At 43.2% G+C, this 18139-nt stretch overlaps 1 non-coding gene across 1 annotated transcript; it reads right to left on the reverse strand.

Annotated features, from left to right (window-relative positions):
• Positions 1–11247: 11247 nt before the first annotated feature.
• Positions 11248–11389, reverse strand: LOC132225387 (small nucleolar RNA SNORA67). The gene has a single exon (XR_009450900.1). It is a non-coding gene; the product is annotated as a small nucleolar RNA SNORA67 (small nucleolar RNA).
• Between the last annotated feature and the right edge of the window lie 6750 nt (positions 11390–18139).

Raw genomic sequence — 18139 nt, forward strand, 5'->3', positions numbered from 1 at the left:
TCTCTGTACTATTTTGAATTATTATCTTTCTATTTACTATCTATGTACTGTCTTCCCAACTAGGTTGTAGCATATCACTGAGGGTAGGAACTGGGTCTTACTCATCTTTGAAGTCAATGTCCAATGGAAATTTGTTGTTGATTATGAGGAAACTGGAAGTAATAGTTTTCCCTAATGCATTGTTTTTGACAGATCTCTGCAACTGACATGAGGTGAATTTTAGTTGACACTTTCTATTTAGACTGAAAATAGATCAGTGAAATGGGTCACCTGCAACTCTAGCTTTATAAAACAAAACCAGATACTCTCATACAATAATGAATTTCTTAACTACAACTTATACCCCAATTTATAGCATGAAGTTTTGGCCTTTGTTTTGAAGAAATTCCAAAAGGTGTAAGTGTGTTTAGCAAAGCAAAGGATTTCTGCTGTATGACATTATATAGGATTTTTAGGTTTGCTTCCTAAAGAAAGTGTCTTTTTTCTGGAGAGTATGTAATTAGCTACAGATGGACACATCCTGATTTGTTGCTTAGTGATGCCAAAGGAAGTCACCCTATGGTGAACCACACGTCTGTTTGCCATTACAGTTTCACACAAAATGGCCTTGTAGCAATGTTTGATAAAAGCAATACAGGGCTCCTTTACCTCAAACAATTACCTTGAGGATTTTTCTTAACCCCTGGTTTGCTCTGGGGTGTCCTAGGACCACCAGTGAGATTTGGGTTGAGATAAGAAAGAGTCCAGTGACTCCAATTAAGCTCCCTAGTTACTTAGCATCAACCTCTAAAATCTGGGTTTTTCAGAAATTCTGGGGTAACTGATTATTCTGTATAACCTCTCAAGATTTCTTAACTGCTTTAAGGTCTGGACTCAATTAGAGTCTACTCTCTAATCAACCCTTATCCTTCGGGCTTCTTGCCTCCCTTACTCTCCATATACTTAGTATTAACTTCCTAGGTCTACTGCAACAAGTACTACAAACTAGATGACTTAAAATAACAAAATTTATTGTTTCACAGTCTGGAGGCTAAAAGTCTGAAATTAAAGTGTTGGCAGGGTCATGCTCCCTCTGAAACCTTTAAGGGATTCCTTCCTTATGTCTTATTAACTTCTGGTGAGTTGCCAGCAGTCTCTGGGGTTCCTTGGATTGTAGAAACATCACTACAATCCTCTATCTTCACATGGCATTCTTCCTGTGTTTTCATACTGTTTTCCCTCTATATGTGTTTGTCTCTGTGTCCAAATTTCTCCATTTTATAAGGACATATAAAGTCATATTGGATTAGAGCCCATACTAATAACCTCATTTTAACTGGATTCTGGCTGTAAAGACCCTATTTCCAAATAAGGTCACACTCTGAGGTACTGGAGATTAAAACTTTAACATATTTTTTTTTTTTGGAGGGAACCCATTCAACCCATAACAAATATGTTTATTGTTGGGTTTTTTTGGTTTTTTAAAATCTCACCAGATTTCAGTCCCTAACCCTCCCATGTTTTTCTAGTCATTTACTCCTGTCTTCAATTCCTTTCCAATCCAGACCATACCAGACATAACTCAATGACTCCCTATCCTTTGATATTTCTTTTTTAAAAGTATGTTTTATTGATTTTAGAGAGAGAGGAAGGGAGAGGGATAGAGAGATAGAAACATCGATGAGAAAGAGAAGCTTAGATGGGATGCCTCCTGCACACCCCCACTGGGGACCAAACCCACAACCCAGGCATGTGCCCTGACTGGGAATTGATCCAGTTACCTCTCAGTTTCCAGGTCGACATTCAACCACTGAGCCATACTGGCCAGGCACCCCTTATATTCTATTCCGCTTCTCCAGAAGAACTTCAATCTTGGATCAATCCAACTGCACCTGTCTTCTTTCTGTCTTTTACTCTAGGGCTGCTGAATGCTGCCTCCACCAGAGGGATAAATGCATTCATTTATCCTGTTAGAAAAGCAAATTTTTGGTTGCAGCTCTAAGCATTATTCCACTTCTAGCCCTTTCCTCTCTAGCATTTCATTCAAATCCAAACACTCTGAGGTAGCAACTGAGACATCAAAATCTACTCTTCTACAGTGTGAGGCATCTCAGGGCCCCAGGTAGGTACACTATATGATCACCTGAGTCACATCTTACTTGGCTGAAATTAGCTCTTAAGGCAGGCTTTTCTGAGTTTTGGAAACATAAACAAATATTTGGATCTGAACCTCTAACTGATACATACTTGGAAGTGTCATTAGTCCAAAACTCACAGTCTGCAGAGAAGGAAATGAGATCTCAAAAAGTAAAAGGTCTTCCTCAAGTGCACACAGTTGATCAATGACTGAGATTTCTGGACTTGTCCCGCCATTCATTTCTACCTGTATATTATGTTGCTGTCAAGTTCCAGCCTATTTCACTCTAAGCTTGGCAGGCTATCTTACTCAGCCTTGGCTGTTTGTCTTATCTTGCCTGGGCTCCAGGGACAATCCCTTGGAATCCAACTAGTAAATGGTTCATGATGGTTCCTAAGATGGCAGTTACTCACTGCCTGGTCCTTACGTCCAGAAACATCCAGCTTCCCTCTCCTCTAGACTGGGGTTACTCTCAAAGCTGGGATAGATTCTTCTCCCTGAAGACCTTTTTGGGTCAGGAGCTTGGAAGCAACCTTCTGTCTTTTCATGTTTTTTTTCTGCCTCCAGCTCTCCCCTCAGCTCTTTCATCCTCTGCCTGGATATACTAGTAGTGTCAAAGAAACTGCAGGTACAGGGATTACCCCAGACTCAGAGCTGTCTTTGAAGAATCTGGGTGGGGGTGGGGGTGGATGAAGGAATATCTTTCATCGCTCTCAATCCAGGAAACCTTTAGATCAATAGATCTTATAATTCTTTTGGCCATAGGCCACCGTAGGCAACTGACGAAAGCCATGGACACTCTCTAATTCACATTAGCACAAAATTATACCTATGATTTCAGGGCCATCAAAGACCATCTGAATCCCATTTAGAGTCAATAGATAATTGTAGAAATTTGATCACAGAAGTTACTTCCTGGACTTAAGCAGACATACTTTCTAATAATTATGGGGAGAATTTGAGCATTGCAGTTTAATTCCTTCTCTAAAACAAAACATGAATAATTGTTGTGTCTGGAGTGGAATGTGGAGGATTTTTTTACTGGCAGGTTTTTTTTTCTAGACTCATTCACACAGGTGGCCTAGTAAATAATTGTGGAGAAATTATCACAGCAGGTAACTACCTAAAGTCTTCCTGCTAATGTATCTCTTGGGCACAAGATACATTATTCTGCACTGTCAAAAATAGTTCCAAGCTCCAGGTCAAGCTATAATATTGGGAATAAAAAAGCTTCTTATGATGGCTTCTATTTAGCTTTTAAGATTATAGCTGAGTTAGTCACAATTATTTTTGCATAGTGTAATAGAGCAAACAAGCCAGATAAAGACCTATCCAGGGGTGGGCAAACTTTTTGACTCGAGGGCCACAATGGGTTCTTAAACTGGACTGGAGGGCCGGAACAAAAGCATGGATGGAGTGTTTGTGTGAACTAATATAAATTCAAAGTAAACATCATTACCTAAAAGGGTACGGTCTTTTTTTTTTTTTTTTAGTTTTTTTTTTTTTGTTTTGTTTTTTTTTTTTTTTTTTTTAGTTTTATTCATTTCAAACGGGCCGTAGTTTGCCCACGGCTGACCTATACTGTAGTCTCTCTCCACTTGCTATAGTTATGCTCCTGAAAATAATCACGGTAAGAGCATTTACAGTTGATGAACTTAGAATCTTATGGAGAAAGCAGAATCATGAACCAAAGGTCAAATATGAGTCTACACAAGCTCTTACAAATGTTTCTTGTCCTGGTTTGTGTGGCTCAGTGGCTGAGCATCAAATGATGCACCAGGAGGTCGCCAGTTCCATTCCCATGAGTTTTGGCCTCAATGCCCAGCAGGGGGTGGGCAGGAGGCAGCTGATTGTTTATGTTTCTCTCTCATTGATGTTTATCTCTCCCTCTCCCTTCCTCTCTCTTTAAAATCAATAAAAACATATTTTTAAAAAATGTTTCTTGGCTTTCACTAAAATGAAATGTCAAAGATGGCATATCAAAAAGAAAAAGTGTCAATATTTTATATATGTCTTCAGTTAGAAATGGTCATAAATAATCCTGTATAATTTCCATCTATCATTCCATAATCATTAGAGCATATTCAGGAAATCTCTCTTCCTGTTTTATCTTGATTGTGTTATTTTTAAAGTAATACTCCTGTAACAATTTAGTTTTATAGAAGTACTAGCTATATACCGGTATATAAAAGGGTAATATGCTAAGTGTCTGACCGCCCAACTGGTCGCTATGCCATGCACTGACCACCAGGAGGCAGACACTCAGTGCAGGAGCTGCCGTGACACACACTGTCCATTTACAGAGAAACAGCACTGTGGACCTGGTGCCCACAAAGCAACACTCAGCTTCCTCCAAATGGGACACAGGCCCTGCCACCATCCCAGAGCAACAGCCCACCAAAGTACAGCCGATGCTACCAAGACCCCATGGTGCAAAATGCAGCCCACAGCCCAGCCCAGCCCAGAAACGGTGGCTGTGGGTGCTGGGTAATGATGTCATGTAGCAATGCCTGGCTTCCTCTCTCTAGCAACAGGCCATCCCATTTAATAAAAGAGAAACATGTAAATTGACCGTCCCCGTGCTATGCTCACCAGCCAATCAGGACTGAGTATGCAAATTAAACCAACAAAGATGGCGGGTTAATTTGCATGCACAGACGCCAAGCGGCCTGGATCCCAGGAACATCCTTGGGACCCAGACTGCTCCTAGCCTGTAGGCCCACATGTAGGCCCTGTGTGGCCGGGGTCCCAGAACGCCCCACGCCACTCTGGGCCTATGAGCAAAGGCACCAAGCGGATGTTCCCGCCTCATGGCCGCTTGCACATGTGCCGGTGCCAAGCAGCGGCCTGGGTCCATGCCCCCCAGCCTGGCGCCCACAACGCGGGGCTGGCTGCCAGCCTCAGAGGTGTGCCCCCCCTCACCCTGGTGGCAGGGACACGCCCCTAGCTCAGTGGACACAATGCAGTGGGTCCTCTGCGCATGAGCTGCAGAGGAAACACCTTTTCTTTTCTTTTTTTAAAATTTATTTTATTGGTAATTTTACAGAGAAGAGGGGAGAGGGATAGACAGTCGGAAACATCGATGAGAGAGAAACATCGATCAGCTTCCTCCTGCACACTCCCCACTGGGAATGTGCCCCCAACCAAGGTACATGCCCTTAACAAGAATCAAACCTGGGACCCTTCAGTCTGCAGGCCGATGCTCTATCCACTGAGCCAAACCAGTTAGAGCTTAAACACCTTTTCTGACTGCTCATTGGCTAAACTCCCTGTACATTGCCACTTGCAGTGTTCTTATAACTTGGGTTATAAGAATCCAAGAAGGTGATCTAGGGTTTTCCACCACACTCCTGGAGGAAAAAACGAAGGTCTGCTGCTAGAGGGGCTAAGAAATGTCATATACTGCCCTAGCTGGTTTGGCTCAGTGGATAGAGCCTCAGCCTGCTGACTGTAGGGTCCGGGTTTGATTATGATCAAGGGCATGTACCTAGGTTGCAGGCTCCTTCCTGGCCAGGGCCCAGGTCAGGGCTCATGCAGCAGGCAACCAATCAAAGTGTCCCTCTCACATTGTTGCTTCTCTCTGTCTCTCCCTCTCTCTTCCACACTCTCTAAAAATCAATGGAAACATATCCTCAGGTGAGGATAAAAAAATAAAAAAGAAAGAAATGTCATATCCTATGAAAGACACATCTTGAAAATGCCTAAAGAAAGTTGTCATTTTTTCATGGTGAAGGAACTGGAGTCCATGTTGATGAAAACACCTTGGTGGCTGCGGTGGCTGCAGCAGTGGGTGATGGGGCTGGAGCCTTGCCCTGATCAGCCTGGTCACCTCCCACAGAGGAAGGCCAGACTGCAGCCTAAGCCATCAGTAAGACATCCTCTGAGGGCTCCCAGTCTACGAGAGGGGACAGGCTGGGTTGAGGGACCCCCTTTCCCCAGTGCACATATTTCATGCACCGGGGCCCTAGTTTAACAATAAAAGGCACTGTGGACCTGGCACCCACAAAGCAACCACCCCAGAGCGACAGCCCACCAAATCACAGCCGATGCTGCTGAGACCCCATGGTGCAAAATGCAGCCCACAGTCCAGCCTGGAAACAGTGGCTGTGGGCGCCAGGTAAAGATATCACATAGCAATGTCTGGTTTCCTCTCCCTAGCGACTAGCCTCCTTGAAGTTTCTTCAACTCAGGAACATGGCTTGCTTTATAGCCAGGTGCAAACATTTTACACTTTAACCAAATGTCTGTGAAGTGTTTTCCCATGTCTCATCTCATTTGATCCTCACAGAAGTCCTGAAGTAGGTAGATAGGAGACTCAGTGGAATCCTATTTTCTTTTCATTAGCCAGAAAATGGAGATTTAGAAAGCTGAGAAACTTGACCCAACTGAAAAGAAGTAAGAAATGGTGGACTTTGAAAGTGACTTCAGGTTTTCTCACTACACAGAATATAGTCAAACACTGCTGCAGTTAAATATTTTACCCTTTGTTCTCCCTGCGTGATCTGTAATAATAATTTTCTTCGTGTTGATATTTACTGCTGTGTTTCTGACAATTACCTGAAAGAGAAATTGGGGTGCTTCACTGGGCTGGAAAAAGTTTAGCTAAATCAGAAAGCAGATCTAATTAAGCAAGTTTATTCTCTCTATATAAAAGGCGAAGTTGATTCGTGCATGAGTGATACATATAAAGCTCTTGCTGGCACCAATTGCACACATGTGTTTCAATCTGTCAGTGAATTTGGTTGACACTTCTATTATAGAGAAAGGGCGAATAGCAATATTAAAATATTTCTTCTAATTAATTTCCTTTCAATGTGCACGAATTTGTGCACTGGGCCGCTAGTAAAACATAAAAGTAAAAGTCTCTCAAATTTCACTCCTCACTCAGTCTGATTGGTCCAAAAAAGCAATGTCCTGATTGGTAGGAATGGATCCACTCTGATTGGTCCATGAGGATGCAAATGAGGAAATGTCTGTGCAGTTCCAATTGGATGGGGGAAAGTCTCAGTCCTATAGACTGAAATACAATTCCCGAAACTACTTTAGAAAGGTTGGCCCAGCCTGCAAAAACACAGTGCAAGCTGGTAGTTCAGTGTGGGAGGGAGGCAGTCAGTGCAAGCTTCTCCTTAAAGCATGGCTTAAGTGAGAGGTCCTCATTTAGCAAATGCCTTCTAGCTGTTTATAAATTTGAGCTCAGTTAGTCACTAGGAGCCCTTCTCAGGAGGAACATTTATTCTTGTGGTCAACACTATTAAAGGAAAGACATTTTGGCTGTTTCAATGTTGGCTTTTCTTTGTTGCAGTTCTTTTTTCAGGTGGCTGGTTTTCATAGCCACCATAATTGCGAAGCTGCTAGATTGTAAGGTTCCCATGAAGCTAGGGAGAGGGGTATTAGAATAGTCCAAGTTAAAAAGCCTTAAACCCTGCTGTTTTTACTTAAATCCAGCAGTTTTTATTGAATAAAAGCCTCACATGTCTTTGCATGTCTTTGGTTAATTTACAGAGTTCTAAAACATGACAATATCTGCTAGTGTTTTTGTTGCTTTTATGGAGGATAAGGTTTATGGAGATCTTCTCCCTGTCATTCCAGACTTCCCACCACTATCCAAGCCTTTTGTATTTCTTTTATTTTAGTAAATATGGGGACCACTTGGCAAGGAACTGTGGGGTGCCTCTAGGAGCTGAGAGTATCCCCCAGTTGATAGCCAGCAAGAAAGTCCTAAAACCACAGAGAAAGGAATCTGTCAACATCCAGTTAGCTTGGAAGAGGACCCTGAGCCTTAGATGAAAATTGTAACCTGGTTTAGACCTAGAGCAGAGGACCCAGCTAACCTGTTCCCAGATCCTGACCCTTGTCCTTATTCCTGACATGTTCCTTTCCTGGCCAAGGCCCCAGTTCAGAACACACAGACATTTATCCTTTAAGGATCCATGGAAACCAGGAGTCTTGCATTCTTAGTAGGTGTTGGGAATTGTTCAGGTGGTGAGGAAAGAATGTTTTTCAGAGTAGCACTTATCATGCCCCACCTGAATACAGTGGCTTCACATAATTTATAGAGGCCTAGAGAAATTACTCTAGTTAAGGGATCATTGTTTCTCAGCATCACCTAAGGGCTGTAGGGGTTTTAGCAGCCATTTCCATGTTATTCTAACACAGACATTGAAGGGCATACACAACTCTAAATAGTCCACATCCCCAGTCACACTCTGCTTTGTGTACTGAAATCCAACAGGAGCCCCTGTGATATCTCATATTCTCAAAAGCTCACAGGACAAATGAAGACTTCTGTTAATTAGCAGCCATGGATGGCTAGTGATAACCCATCCCAATTAATCTCACAACCATAAGGACCATTGCCTTCATTCCCAGTAGAATGTGTCTTGTATTCATGTGTACTGTATATGAGATAGCCTCCTTCTGGCCAGGAAAGGTACAGAAAGAATCCCAGGACATTCAAACTTTGCCAGCCTTCCACAAATAGGTATGTTTTCACTCATTTGTAGGCATGCTCAGTTCTTTTTTTAAAAAAATTTAAATTCTTTATTGTTTAAAGTATTACATATGTCTCCTTTTTCCCCCATTGACTTCTTCCCAGCAGCTCCCACCCCGCCCCCCCAGCACATGCCCTCACCCTCCTACTGTCTGTGTCCATTGGTTATGCTTATATGCATGCATACAAGTCCTTTGGTTGATTTCTTACTCCCACCCTTCCCTGCCTTCCCTCTGAGGTTTGATGATCTGTTCAATGTTTCTGTGTTTCTGGATCTATTTCTGTTCATCAGTTTATATTGATCACTAGAGGTCTGGTGCACAAAAATTTGTCACTCGGGAGGGGGGGTGTCCCTCAGCCCGGCCTATGCCTTCTTGCAGTCTTGGACCCCTCGGAGGATGTCCACCTGCTGGCTTAGGCCCGCACCCTGGGGGATCGGGCCTAAGCTGGCAGTCAGACATCCCTCTGGCAGCCCGGCAGCCCTCGGGGGATGTCCACTTGCCACCAGGGAGCAGACCTAAACTGCAGTCGGACATCCTTAGCGCCGCTGAGGAGGCGGGAGAAGCTTCCGCCACCACCGCTATACTGGCAGCCATCAGCCTGGCTTGTGGCTGAGTAGAGCTCCCCCTGTGGAAGCACACTGACCACCAGGGGGCAGCTCCTGCATTGATAATCTTCCCCCTGGTGGTCAGTGTGTGTCATAGTGACCAGTCATTCCCAGTCGTTCTGCTGTTAGGGTCAATCTGCATATTACCCTTTTATTATATAGGATAGAGGCCTGGTGCATGGGTGGGGGCCGGCTGGTTTGCCCTGAAGGGTGTCCCAGATCAGTGTGGGGGTCCCGCTGTGGTGCCTGGCCAGCCTGGGTGAGGGGCTGATGGGTGTTTGCAGGCTGGTCACACTCCCTTCAGGGTGGGGGTCCCCACCGGGATGCCTGGCCAGCCTGGGTGAGGGGATGATGGCTGTTTTCAGGTTGGTCAAGGTCTCCCCACAGTGGGGACCCTCACCCCATGGAGGTTTGGCCAGCCTGGGTCAGGGTCTGATGGCTGTTTTAAGGCTGGTCACACCCCCTTTAGGGTGGGGTGTCCCCACTGGGGTGCCTGGCCAGTCTGGGTGAGGGGCTGAGGGCCGTTTTCAGGCTGGCCAAGCCCCCAGGTGACAGAAGCTCCCAGCCTCTCCTTTTTTTTTTCTTTTTTTTTTCTGAGATTTATTTACCTTCTATAATTGAAACATTGTAGCCTTGAGTGGAGCTCAGAGCCAGCTGCGGCAGGCGGGAAGCTTGACTTCCTCCATCATTGGGGCAACCAAGCCTCCTGCTTGCTCCAGCTACTTGGCTGCTGGCCGCCATCTTGGTTGGGTTAATTTGCATATAGTCACTCTGATTGGCTGGTGGGTGTGGCTTAGGGCATAGCGAAGGTATGGTCAATTTGCATGTACATCTTTTATTAGTGTAGATTATATTCCACAAATGAGTGAGATCATTTGATATTTATCTTTCTCCAATTGGCTTATTTTGCTTATAATGCTCTCCAGTTCCATCCATGTTGTTGCCAACTGTAAGAGTTCTTTCTTTTTTACAACAGCACAGTATACCATTGTGTAGATGTACCACAGTTTTTTAATCCACTTACCTGCTGATGGGCACTTAGGCTGTTTCCAAATCTTAGCTATTGTAAATTGTGCTGCTATGAATATAGGGGTGCATATATCCTTTCTGATTGGTGTTTCTGACTTCTTGGGGTATATTCCTAGCAGTGGGATTACTGGGTCAAATGGGAGTTCCATTTTTAATTTTTTGAGGAAACTCCATACTGTTCTCCACAGTGGCTACACCAGTCTGCATTCCCACCAGCAGTGCAGAAGGGTTCCTTTTTATCTGCATCCTAGCCAGCACATGTTTGTTGATTTGTTGATGATAGCCATTCTGACAGGTGTGAGATGGTACCGCATTGTCGTTTTGATTTGCATCTCGTGTATAAATAGTGACTTTGAGCATGTTTTCATATGTCTTTCGGCCTTCTGTATGTCCTCTTTCGAAAAGTGTCTATTTAGGTCCATTGCCCATTTTTTGATTGGATTGTTTATCTTCCTTTTGTTAAGTTGTATGAGTTCCTGTAAATGTGGGAGATTAAACCCTTATCAGTGATATCATTGGCAAATATGTTCTCCCATGCAGTGGGCTTTCTTGTTGTTTTGTTGATGGTTTCCTTTGCTATGCAAAAGCTTTTTATTTTGATGTAGGCCCATTTGTTTATTTTCTCGTTAGTTTCCATTGCCCTAGGAGCAGTATCATAGAAGAAATTCCTTCGGCATATGTTTGCGATTTTGCTGCCTGTGGATTCCTCTAGTATTTTTATGGTTTCCCATCTTATGTTTAAGTTTTTTATCCATTTTGAGTTTATTTTTGTGTATGGTGTAAGATGGTGGTCTAGTTTCATCTTTTTGCATGTATCTGTCCAAATTTCCCAACACCAATTATTGAAGAGACTGTCTTGACTCCATTGTATGCTCTTGCCTCCTCTGTCGAATATTAATTGAGCATAGTGGTTTGGGTTGAGTTTTGGGTTCTCTATTCTATTCTATTGATCTATATGTCTGTTCTTGTGCCAGTACCAACCTGTTTTTCTTTTGTTTGTTTTTTACATGTAGGCAGCCAAAGGAAGGCCAAGGAAATTATGTATCACCTCCCCTGAAAACCTGAGGCATGCCAGATTCTATTCCAAGTTGCTACTTTCCTGAAGAGGGGCACTATTAGTCTCCTTGGAGAGGGAATCACCTTGGTTCCAAGCTGTTTTAAGAATGGTGGCTTTGTAATACAGCTTGATATCTGGTATTGAGATCCCACCTACTTTGTTCTTCTTTCTCAGGATTGCTGCAGCTATTCGAGGTCTTTTTTATTCCAGATAAATTTTTGGAATGCTTGTTCTAGATCTGTGAAATATGCCATTGGTATTTTAATGGGGATTGCATTGAATCTATAGATTGCTTTGGGTAGTATGGACATTTTGATGATGTTGATTCTACCAATCCATGAACACGGTATGTTCTTCCATCTGTTTATGTCTTTCTCTATCTCTTTTTTCAGTGTCCTGTAGTTTTTTGCATATAAGTCTTTTACCTCCTTAGTTAAGTTTATTCCTAGGTATCTTAATTTTTTTGGTGTGATGATAAATGGAATTGCTTTTTTAGTCTCTCTTTCTGTAAGTTCAGTATTGGTGCAAAGAAATGCCTTAGATTTCTTGGCATTAATTTTGCATCCTGCTACATTGCCGAATTCATTTATTAAGTCTAATAATTTTTTGATGGAGTCTTTAGGGTTTTCTATGTACAGTATCGTGTCATCTGCGAATAAGGACAGTTTTACTTCTTTTCCAATTTGGATGCCTTTTAATTCTTCTTCCAATGGCTAGTACTTCCAGTGCTATGTTGAACAGGAGTGGTGAGAGGGGGTTTCCCTGTCTTGTTCCTGTTCTTAGGGGAAATGGTTTTAGTTTATGACCATTGAGTATGATGTTGGCTGTGGGTTTGTCATATATGGCTTTTATTATGTTGAGGTATGATCCTCCTATTCCTACCTTGCTGAGAGTTTTTATCAAGAAAGGGTGTTAGATTTTGTCAAATGCTTTTTCTGCATCAATTGATATGACTGTGATTTTTATCTCTCAATTTGTTTATGTGATGTATCACATTTATTGATTTGCGGATATTGTACCATCCTTGCATCCCTGGGATAAATCCTACTTGGTCATGGTGTATGATCTTTCTGATGTATTGCTGGATCCAATTTGCTAGAATTTTGTTGAGTATTTTGGCATCTATGTTCATGAGAGATATTGGCCTATAATTCTCTTTCATTGTGTTGTCTTTGTCTGGTTTTGGTATGAGGGTGATGCTGGCTTCATAGAATGAGCTTGGAAGTGTTCCTTCCTCTTGAATTTTTTGTAGTAGTCTGAGGAGGATAGGTTTTAGTTCTTACTTGAATGTTTGGTAAAACTCCCCTGTGAAGCTGTCTGGCCCCGGACTTTTGTTTGCTGGGAGCTTTTTGATGACTGCTTCAATTTCTTCCATAGTTATTGGCCTATTGAGATTTTTAGAATCTTCCAATTGAGTTTTGGAAGATTGTATTTTTCTAGGAATATGTCCATTTCCTCCAGGTTGTCTAGTTTGTTGGAGTAGAGTTGCTCATAGTATTTTTAACAATTCTTTTAATTTCTGTGGGTCTGTTGTTATTTCTCCTCTTTCATTTCTGATTTTGTTTATTTGGGTCCTCTCTCTTTGCTTCTTGGTGAGCCTGGCTAGAGGCTCATCAATCTTGTTTATCCTTTCAAAGAACCAGTTCTTGGTTTCATTGATCTTTTGTATTGTTTTTTTGGTCTGTATGTCATTTATTTCTGCTCTGATCTTTATTATCTCCTTCCTTCTGCTCACTCTGTAGCCCTGTATTTTAAACAGAGGACCTGAGCTTTGAGTAGTTGAGTAATTGGCCAGAGTCACTATTAGTAAGGATGAGTTGTCATTCCATCCTTGAGCGCCTAGCTTCAGAGCTTATAGTGCTGGAACTGCTGTGCTATCTCTATGAAAAGCCCAAAATGCCTAAAAGAGTCAAGATATTTCCACTACATTATAATACAACTCTGTAGTCACTATTGAAATTTAAAATAATTGGGGTAATTGATTATTTGAGTAGAATTTCAGAAAATTCTATCCCTGATTAAAAAAAAATAGAACACAAAAGATTAGAAACAATACTATTGCATGTTTGAAGGCAGTTCATGTAGTACAGACTGTAGGGAAGGACTAAAAATAACATTGATAAGGTTGATACAAGCTTATTTAAAATTCTCAAGGACAAGCAATTTGAGAAATGGGAGATAAACTTTTAAAGAATGAAAAACTCCATTTAAAAAAGTTTTCCAACATCATTCAATATCTATTACCTCTCCTAATAGTGTTGTATTGGTATTTTTACCTACTTAACATCAATGCATTTACATAATGTTTAGTATTTGTGCTTTACAGCTTGGTGCAATGGACAAATCTCTATTTGCTATCACTTTTTCTGGGCTTCCTTTTCATCATCTTTCCATTCTTGTGGTCTAGTACAGTGCTTTGTAGTTCATAAGAGCTTTCACTTTCATTTATTATCTAATTCTCACAGCCCATGAGGTAAGTAGGGCTTAAGTAAAGCTGAAGTTTAGAAACGCTGAAGCACTTATCTAAAATTCCTGAAGGACAAGAATCCATACCTGGATCCTTTTTCCATTTCCAAGCTTAAAGGCACTATAAAGTATAAGGAAACCAGGTGGAGAATCACTGTATGTTCAAGAAAAGAGGAGAAAATAATAGTCCAATTATCTTGATAGTTTTAAACCAATATTTACCAGCTTCCTGTTATGTGCCAGGCACTGTTCTAAGTGTTGGAGATAACTGAAGTATGTGTGGCGGGGGAAGGGGCAGGACAGACAAGGATGCTGCCCTACTGGGATTCACATTCTCTAATGAGGGACAAATAATAAGTAAGCATGGCAGAGGGTGGTCAGGAATGGCCACTTTGAGATGGTACATTAAGCTAAGGTCTGAACAAAAAGGAGGAGGTCCCATGAGATGATCAGGGTGAAGCTTTCCATTAAAAAGGGATGGCATCTCCCAAGGCACATGTGGCAGGATCATTGGGAGAGCACAAGAGAACAACACAAAGATAGTATTTGCAGCATAGTCTATGTGCAGAATCATGGGACTTTTGGCAGGGAAAAAACATGTTTTACTTTTTAAAAAACTCAACCTTGTTGTGTGTATAGAATGGAGGGGCAAAGATAGAAGCAAGTCTTCCAGTTAGGATGTTGTTGCTGTCTTCCAGGAAAGACATGAGGACAGCTTGCACTCACGAAGTGGTCGAGAAAGTGGCTATAAAATGCTCATACTTGCCATACCTATTTCTTTCCCTGCAACTATGCCTCATTACCATCTTTGTGGCATACTTTTAACTGCCTTTATTCTATTGCTCTACTTAAAGCCAGCTTTGAGATTGGGGAGAAAAAAGCTTTCAAAATTACAACCAAGAAAACTTAGTTCTTTCTTGAATGCCTTATGTTTACCTGACATCAGCCATTCTGATTCATCTCTATTGTCTCTAAAAAGCATTGTGGAATCCAGTACTATAAGGTGCCTAGGCCAGGGCCTGTTCATCTTCAGTGTCCAATAATATTATTAGTGACGACAATGAAACCAAACCAAATCAAACAAAAAGCAACAACAAAAAAACATAGATTATGTTTGGTCCCTAAAATGCTGGGATTCAAAATTCTTTCCACTATAAACAAGCCACACCACAGAGCCTCGCTGGCTGGACTGAACCAACAAGAGGGGAATAAGTGTGCCTGCTTAGAAGATTTCTCAGGAAGCAAGGACAGGAAACTGTGCAAAGCATTGCAAGGCCTGCTTCAACCTAGCAGGGGGAAACAGCCAACTCACAGGAAGAAACGGTGGGGGCAGGAATGTGGCCTAGCTCTTGTCCTTCATTTGTCTGCCCTAGAGGCACCCTCCTGGAGAAGCTTGCTCTGTGGCTGTGGGAGGCCAAAGGTGCAGGCACACTAAGACGCTGTGTGTTTTCCAGCAAAGCTGGGGGCCAGCAGAGGAAGGCTGGGAGATTCAGGGAGGCTCAATCGGATTTAAGCTGCAGTACAATCATCAAAGTCATGGAGTGACTGTCTGTTCCAAATTGAGAAAAATGTTGATGGATAGAATGTCCTGTTTTATGTCACTGTCCCGTCCCCCCTGCCCTGGTATCCTGGTATATCTACTACCAGATCAGTTTAACTGAGGGTGAGAGCTTGTGAGAAATAGATGAACAAGGCTCAGAAAAGACGAAGGCGGAAGGAATGAGTTGTTTCCACGGAAGGGGGTGGGGAGCGGGGGGGGGGCGGGGCGGGAGGGAGGGGGGAGCTCGGTCGGTGCTCCTGTTTGGCAGAGTGCCTCAGCAGCTGCCACCTATGGAGCCCTTCCAAGTGCCAGGCACTTCCACACGTACAGAGTGGCATTTGATGGCCATGACAGCCCTTGAGGTGGGTGGTGCACATGCTAATTTTACCAGTCAGGAAGCTGGGGCTCAGAGAGGCCAAGGGGTGTTCCCACAGTCCTTGTCAAGTGGTACAGCTGCCGTATCTGACGACGAAGTTTGTGCCCTTGACCCTTGACACGGACTCTGTGCTGTCTTTGGGCGTCCCTGCGACTGAACAGCTCCCATGATGAATAAGGCTAATAGCTAACAAAGACGAGTCCTGCTTCACTGACAGCTCCCACGTGTCAGGCACCGTGCTCTGTGTTCACTGAGCGATGTGCACTATTTCACCCATTCCTCACAGGACCGCTCAAGTACTAATCACTGTGCATGTGAAGACAGTGAAGCTCAGACAGTCTGGGACCTGGCCATAGTCACCCTGCTCGGGACCTGGCGAGCCAGGGTTCAACCACAGCTGTTTCCCTCGCCCAAGCCCGCTGAAACCGCACTTTCCCAAGTTTAAAGATGGACTGACCGTGTCCCAGTATTACTGGTGTTCTGAAAGGACCCTGACTTATGGAGGGGCCTTTCTCCCAGGTTGTATCTGCCAACCACTGCCGTAACGCACAGAAACACATATCAGTTCAGAGGTTCTTATTTGTTCAAGAGCTCGCACCACGTAGAACTTTGGAAGACCTATATCTCTCCTTCTCCTGCTTTGGTCAATTACAGGAAGCTGACTAAGAGAGGTGAAATGACCCTTCCCGCAGCCCCAGTCTGGCCTGCGCCAGTGGAACGGCGCCACCTACTGGCTGTTCCCTTGAACTACATCAGAAAGCCTAAGTATAGCTCAGAGCCCCAGTCACCTTGGCACAGCAGGTGTTGGTAAAGGGAAGAGGAGAAAGGTCCTTGGGCTCAGGAAGAGATTGGGGGAGTGGAGCCTCTGCTTTAGCAATTTCACTTGATTCGAAGGGTGATATGGTCTGATTTTATTGCTTGACATCAGAGAAATGCTGGCCCAGCACTGCATCCTCGAACTGAAGTAACAAGCAGGTGACATGTTATTATGGTTTTGTCTCTTACATATATGTTATGATTTTATTGTATATGATGTGAAATAAGGATCATGTTTTGTTTTCAAAGATATGCTTTTCCATTATTTCTAATACTATTTGTTGAAAATAATCTTCCTCTATTGGATTGCCTTAATTTCTCTGTCAAAAGTCAATTGTCTTTATAGTTGTGAAGATATTCTCAACTCTCTGTGTTGTGTTCCATTGATCTCCATTTTAATGAAACACCACCATGCTCAGATTATTGCTGTTCAACAGTAAATCTTGGCACTAGGTAGTGTAAGTCCTGCAACTTTGTACTTTTTCAAAAGTGTTTTCCCTGTCCTCAACCTTTTACATTTCTACAAACTAGGGGCCCAGTGCACAGATTCATGCACCTTGAAAGAAACTGTGGGCCACGAGGCTGTGGTGGGCACAGGGGTGGGTCTCGGCCCATCCTCCACACCCCTGCCCGGCCCCTCCTGCCACGGCCCCAGTCCCCTGTCTGCCTGCAGCCCCCACTCCCACCACCGCTGCTCCCACCTGCTGATGGCATTGGCCCTGCTTACACCTGCTGACAGTGCAGAGCGGTGGCACCAGCAGCAGGTGAGAGTGGGGCCAGCACCATCACCAGGTGCAAGTGGCAGTTGCTGCCCTGATCACCCCTCAGGAGCAGGAGGAGGTGGAGAAACCCTGAGGGGTGATTGGGGCCAGCGCCGGGCGCTGGCATTGGGTGCAAGTGGCAGCTCTGGCACTGGCAGTGGGTGAGAGTGGGGCTGACACCAGCAGCACGTGAGAACACCAGGCAGGGCCGCAGCACACGGGAGCAAAGAATTTTCAGTAACCACCAGAGGCTCACCCCTATGACAGCAACTGACGCCCCACCTTGGCCAGGCACCCCCGCTCACCTGCTCCACCATCCCACCACAGCCAATGCCCACCATGTTATGCATGCGCTCCCTGGTGGACAGCACACATCATAGTGACCAGTTGTTTGGTTGTTCCGCAGTTCAATCTATTTGCATATTAGGGATTTATATATATAGGTGTTCAAATTATCTGTCTGTTTTTTTAAAATACTTTATGCTATGACTTTATTGGTAGGCACCGAATCTCTAGATCAGTTTGGTAGAGTTGACAGTTAGAAATATTGAGTCTTCAAATCTGTGAGCATAGTATGTATATCTCTTCATTTATTTATGTATGTATATATTCTTTAATTTCTTTTGTAGCTTTCAGTGTACAGATCTCATATATCTTTTATCAAATTTATCCCTAAGTACATAATATTTCTACAAAGAAGATATACAAATGGCCAACAAGCAAATGAAAAGATATTCAGTATCATTAGTCATTAGGTAAGTGCAAAGTAAAGATATAATGAGACCACTTCACACTCACTAGGATAGCTATAATTTTAAAAAAATGAAAATAGCAACTTTTAGAGGGGATGTGTAAAACTGGATCCATCAAACGTTACTAGC

This window comes from Myotis daubentonii, chromosome X, assembly GCF_963259705.1.
Source record: "Myotis daubentonii chromosome X, mMyoDau2.1, whole genome shotgun sequence".
NCBI classification, from domain to species: Eukaryota; Metazoa; Chordata; class Mammalia; order Chiroptera; family Vespertilionidae; genus Myotis; species Myotis daubentonii.